Raw genomic sequence first — 6,000 nt, 5'->3', positions numbered from 1 at the left:
GTTCCCTGGCTCCATCCCAGCCCACGCGCGCTCACTTCAGGCTCCACATCCTGGGGAAATGTAAGATGTTACGCCAGCAAGGCCCTGTAAAGAGAAAAAGGAAACAAGGGCGCGTTGTTTGGTAGCAGGCTTTAGCTCCCGCAATTGTGTGAGTTAATCAGAGGCATTACATGCGTGTCCTTGTGCGACTTCAGATGTCTCACCCCAAAAGCTCCAGTAACAAGGGATTAGGGGAGAGGCTGGGGAAGTCAAAACCTCTTCACTGGAAATTTGCTTCAAGATGTTTACAGCCTACTTCTGAAAAGAGGTTGCTTTGTCTGTGCTTTACCTCGTGAGGCCAAGGACGGTGGGTGCTCAGAACACGCCGCTGCCCTGCTCCCACCAAACAGCCCTGCAAGGATGAAAGCAACAGGCAGAAATGTGGCACCCCAGGCTGAACCCATGCCAGACTGAGGACAAAGCATCTGTACACACCACGTGCCCTCATGGTGAAAGTCCTGCTTTAATTCAGACACTTGCACAGGCATGCAGGATCCCTCAGCAGCAGCAACACCACTCAGAGCACCTTGTGGTGGAAGCAAGCCCATTCCCCTTGAAATACACAGAGACCATGGTCCTGCTGAGGGGCATTGGAGGGCCTATCCCTGTCCAGGCTCAAAGGCATACCCTCACCCATGCCCCACAAAATCCAAGTGTTGCATGAAGCAGAATGAATATCCAGGGTTTCAGTGAAAACATAAATAACATTTTCAAAAAAGGGAAGAAAATACCCACAACTCACATAATGTTGATTCAACTTCCCTGTAGGAACTGTATGGGACAGATAACCCAAGCAGCCCAGCACCAGTGCTGGCCCAGAGCCTTTACTCAACATCACTACAGCTGCAGATCCCAAGTCCTTGAGGATCCTCATTCAGCTCTTTCTCAGCACCTCTTGCCTTGTCTCTTAAGAGGTTTCTGGGACAGAGCATGGCACTCTCTGCCTGGCTGCTCTGTGCATCCATCCCATGAGAGGCACAGCAGAACTCCAGCACCTCCAGCCAGGACCACCTTGTCACAAATGGCTGTGGTAGAAACAGCAATTTGTCTCCTCAGGACCCAGTTTGGAGCAGTGCATGAAAGGAAAGGTTTCCCAGCCAACATTAGCTGGCAGAGCTGGTTTGTAATCAGGCAGGACAGATGGGAACACACAATGCCTTGAACCCAATCAAGAAAACATCCCAGGAATGCCTGTTAATTTGAACCTTTGGAGGGGTAAAATGGTCATTCAAATCAGAGCAGGATGATTGATCCCAACCTAAGAGAAAAACACAAATCAAACTGATTCCTATCCAGGGGGAAAAAACCCAGTCTCATCTGAGGTAAGGCTTGACAGCAAATGAATTCAAATTTTTTGGCTTCCAAGATGAAATAATATAATGGGGATCTGAATGCATAGGCACTGAGGGAAGCTGTGTTAGCAAGTCCCATTTAGGTATTTTGCAAAACTAACAGAAGGGTTACACTCAAAATGCCATGGGCTTTGCTTTCCTGCTAGGAAGCATCCTCTGCTTCCCAGCTTTCCCAGTCAGCCACATTTATCTCTTTGGAGGAGCTTGGGCAGCAGCTCCAGTTTGGGCTCAAACCCTCATCTTCTTAAAACTTCCCTCCAATACAGAATTATAATCTCATGTGTCAGTATGAATTTTGGTTTATAAAACAGGCATGCAACACATCTAGAAGAAAAATTGCACCTGTCAAATGCCCTGCCCCATGAAATAAACCTGTGCAATTTCACTTTTCACCTAGTAAATACCCAAGCACTCTCCAGAGCAGTCTATTCCAGTATTCAAATCTGTTTCCATTAATATTAGAAGCTAGGAGGGTTTGGTAGAAAAGGAAGGAATTGATTAAAAGCAGATGGTATTCATTATCTTGCTAATCACAATCCTACAAGGATTTTTACAAAGAAAAAAGAGAAAGAAAAAGAAACATCAAGAAAAGGTCATGCTAGTACTTTTCAAATAAAACTTTAGAAAAATAACACTTCCAAGGATTTACTCCCCTCTCATGAGAAAATCAGCTTGTTTCATATCACAGCTCAGCCACGCTGGGAAAATGTCTTTGTGATACAGTCATCATTCTCACATTTTGTGCTGGGACTGCAAAATTTGCTGAACATCTGAGAAAAAAAACCTGTTGAAAGGACCATTACCACGTGCACCATCCCACAACCTCCAGTGGCACTGCTGTACTTCCCAGCCTGTTCTTTCTTTTCCCCAAAGGGAAGTCACAAATAAGCAAACAAAGCAAACAAAACAAAACAGAACTAAAATTAATAGGCAGTTTATTAGCCAGAACCAGCATAGTGGGAAAACCCAAGGATGGATTCTGTTTGAGCTGCCTGGCTGGATTTCACTCAGAACAGTTTTCTTAGGAGGATTTTTGCTCTTGGTATCTGATCCTGCTCCAATTAGAGTCAGTGGAGATGTAGTTATTAACAATCCACAGCACTGCAGAAGGGTGAGATGCTTGCCTCAAAGGCCTTGACTCTTTTTCACTCCATGAAGTCACAAAATTCGAACAGGTCATACTCAGCCTTGCTTTGGGACAGCAGAGCAGGAGGAGGTGGTATTTCCCATATCCAAAATCCCAGCAGTATTTCCAACTGCAGGAGTGTAACAGTCAGCTTGTTCACCACCACCCTCTCCTCTGGCTTCTCAAAACCCGCTGATCCATCACAAAAACTACCCAGAAAGTGTCTCAAACCAGCCCTGGAATGCTCCTGCCCACCTCTGGGTATCCAGGGCTGGGGATATCGGTCTCCACAAGGTACTGGCATCTTGGGGGGGTTCAGCAAAGACAGGAAAAATCCAGTTATGATATGCTCAGCCTCCTGGAATGAGAGGCACTAGGAAACCACCGGCAGTTGTCACTGACAACAGACTTTATTCTTTTCCTATAATACTCTTTTTAAAATAGGAAGTGGTTTTACAACACACAGCCAAAATATTCCACAAGTAGACATGGTGCTACATAAGCCAAAAAAGCTATGCACTGGTGAGATTTTGTGGTCTTCAGGCTGAGATTCCTAAGCAGCTATTTATATGATAATTTATTTTTTGAACCACAATGACTCAAGGCTGCCCTGAATGGCAGCAGATTCATTGTTAACAGTCTTTCTGTGCCATCTCACAAGGTACTAAATAGCTCAGAGACAACTGAATCCCAAATATGCCTCAACACCACCCTGCTCCCTGTCTGGGAATGTACAGCACATCCATGATGATAGACTTGACCTCAGGTTTTCCTCCAGCTATCTCCAGCTTCTCCTGCTGTCATTTATTTCTCCTCAAGTCAGTCCATTTGCAAGGCAGGGGTCTTGCCTGCAACACATCCCATTTTCAAGACAAGGTGAAAATGTGTGAAATGGAAAGAGAGAGAGATAGATGTAGGTCTGTTTACAGGCACACATACAAGAAAAACAAGGAGACCTGTGAACAGTTAAACTTAGGAAACCCAGTCTTCTGCAGCTTTCACCTGTGGGTTTTCTGAAGGCAGCTGTAAACTCATGTGACAACCTTCTCCATCAAGGGTCCAGCTTGAGCCCTTCTCCACCATTCTGCTACTTATTTTTATAAAATTTAGAAAAGATTGGTCTCTTTGGGAAAACATCCCACATGTCAAACAGGGCTGAAACCAGGCAATTGGGCTAAAAGTGTTCCTTTTTTTTATCTAAGCACTGTTTTCTTATGAAAACCAATGAAAACTCCAAGTCCCTTCCTTAGACACATGAGGAAGTATCACACTGTATTTTCATGGAGTTATGGCTGGTCTCTGGATCCTGTGTGCATGCAGACCTGCCCTAGGCAGAGTGTAGAGGTCTGTCCTTGCTGCAGTGAAGAGCACCAGGAGCTGGGCACCCTGCAGGTGCTTGGCTCTCATTGGGAACTGGGTGCTTTGGGAGGCAGGAGACACCCACACCTTTCCAGACCTGTGAGTCACTGCTCACATCAACGCCTGGTTGTATTTAATGCCCATTTTTTCAGACCTGAGCTCTGAGCACTCCTGCTGGAAATAAACCCAGAGCACAGCTGGGGCTGCAGGAGAATTGCTGAGAAGAAAATACAAGACAACAGCATCTCCTCAAGGATCTTGGCAATACTCAGAGCTGTCTTTTCCAACATCCCCGTGTTCCAAGAATCTGGTCCCCAGCCCAGAGGGTTAAACCCCACTGTGCCTGCACCAGAGCATTGCAGGTGAGAGCCCAACATTGCCCCAAGCTTCACTTTGCCCATTATCTTGCCTGCAAGCCCAAGTCTCTGTGGTGTTTGTGAGAGGGAAGCTGGGAAGCGCGTATTTCTGGTTAGCAGTTACTAAATAAAAATATCTCAGATAAAAGAAAGAAGCACTGCACTAACTCTGACACTCTGAAAGATAAACAGCAGTCTGAGTCCTCGGGGGCTTGGAGCTATCTGGTTAAATAAACAGCCCCACCCCATGTGCAGAGAACAAAGCGGGGTACGGGGTCCCGGGGCGCTGCGCGGTGACTGCGCGGCGCTGAGCTCAGCCTGACACCCCGCCAAGAGAGACCACCACACCCAGGAGAGGCAAAACCCTTCAGGAAACATGATCCTCCTTCACTCCAATTTTTGTTTTAATAATTCAGTTTTGTTTTCATTTAGCTTCCCTGCCCTGCCAGCAACACGGCAGGGTCAATCTTCTGTTTGCCCAAAGCCACCGGCCAAAAGCTCCTCCTTCTCTCTCACTCCTTCCTCCAGATCTATAGATTTATTTAAAGAATGAGGGAAAAACTTATAGCACAAGATCTCTTTCATTTGAACTTTACAGTCAGTATCACACTTAGCTATTTTGGAAAAGCACAAGGAAATACCCTGCTCCTCATACTATTGCCACTGGACCCCACGTTCACCTCGCCCCAGGTGAACACCATGAGCTCTCAGGGTCACACAACGTGCCATAATCCTTCAGTGGAGCCAAAAAGGGACCTGGGTATGGCAAAACATCACAGCCATGGTCCCAATCTGGCTGGGCTTTCGGGCCAGTGCCCAAGCTCAGCAAGCTCCTTGATGGTCCCAGCTGCAGATCTTCCAATGCATTAGTCTTTCTCCCTCACCCAATACTTTTGGCTGGATTTGGACTACAGTATTTTGGGTTAAAACTAAATATGGCAAAATTTCAGCCCCAAGGTCCAGCTTCTCACAGCAAAGCACACATGGCAGGCAGCCACAGAGGGAGAAGGGACATTTATTGATTACCCACAACGAGGACACCAAAATCCAGCCACAGGGCTTTCCTTGGCTGGAAAGACACCACCTACCAAATTAACTACTCAACATACTCTTTGCAATACTTCTTAAATTTTTCCTCTGTCTTTTTTAAGCATGGTGATTTTGGGACATGGGGGAAGGTTTGCTGGTCACAGTCCTTGGGAATCCACCCTCATTACTCCTGCACATGTGGCACAACACAACCACGTTAGAGACAGCATCTCTGAGCCTGGGGTGCACAGAGCACAGGAACAGCCATGGGAACTTCCAGCAGCCCCCTGGGCCTTGGGAGAGCAGCTTCACAGGAAAGGCTCCAGCTGAGCACACAAGATTTTCCTCAAGACAAAATGCCTTTCTTTTATTTTTATTTCTTTTATTTTTCCCCCCTCCTCACTGGGTTGGTGGGAAATTGTTTGAAAAACTAGAAATATCCCCTATGGAAAAGTCTACAAGAACTCAAAATGAACGAAACAGCTGCATTCTTTAAAAGTCACTGGAGGGGAATTTGATGGAAGGTAAGGTCTACACCACAGTGTTTTCTAATGCATTTAAGAATTCAGTTGCAAAGATCTAATTTTCTGTTAAGTTCCACAAGGAGGTTATGAACAGAATCCACTGAGATATGATACTGTTCAGTATCATATGCTTAAGTTTTTGGGATTTTTTCCTTTCCTTCAAGATAATCAAACCTTCACATAGATTGTAAACTGCAGAGGTTTAGCTGTAATTC

Source organism: Pseudopodoces humilis, chromosome 15 (assembly GCF_049639895.1).
Source record: "Pseudopodoces humilis isolate 2021_Gansu_Grassland_sample_001 chromosome 15, ASM4963989v1, whole genome shotgun sequence".
Taxonomy (NCBI): Eukaryota; Metazoa; Chordata; class Aves; order Passeriformes; family Paridae; genus Pseudopodoces; species Pseudopodoces humilis.
This window is presented reverse-complemented; position numbering follows the sequence as displayed.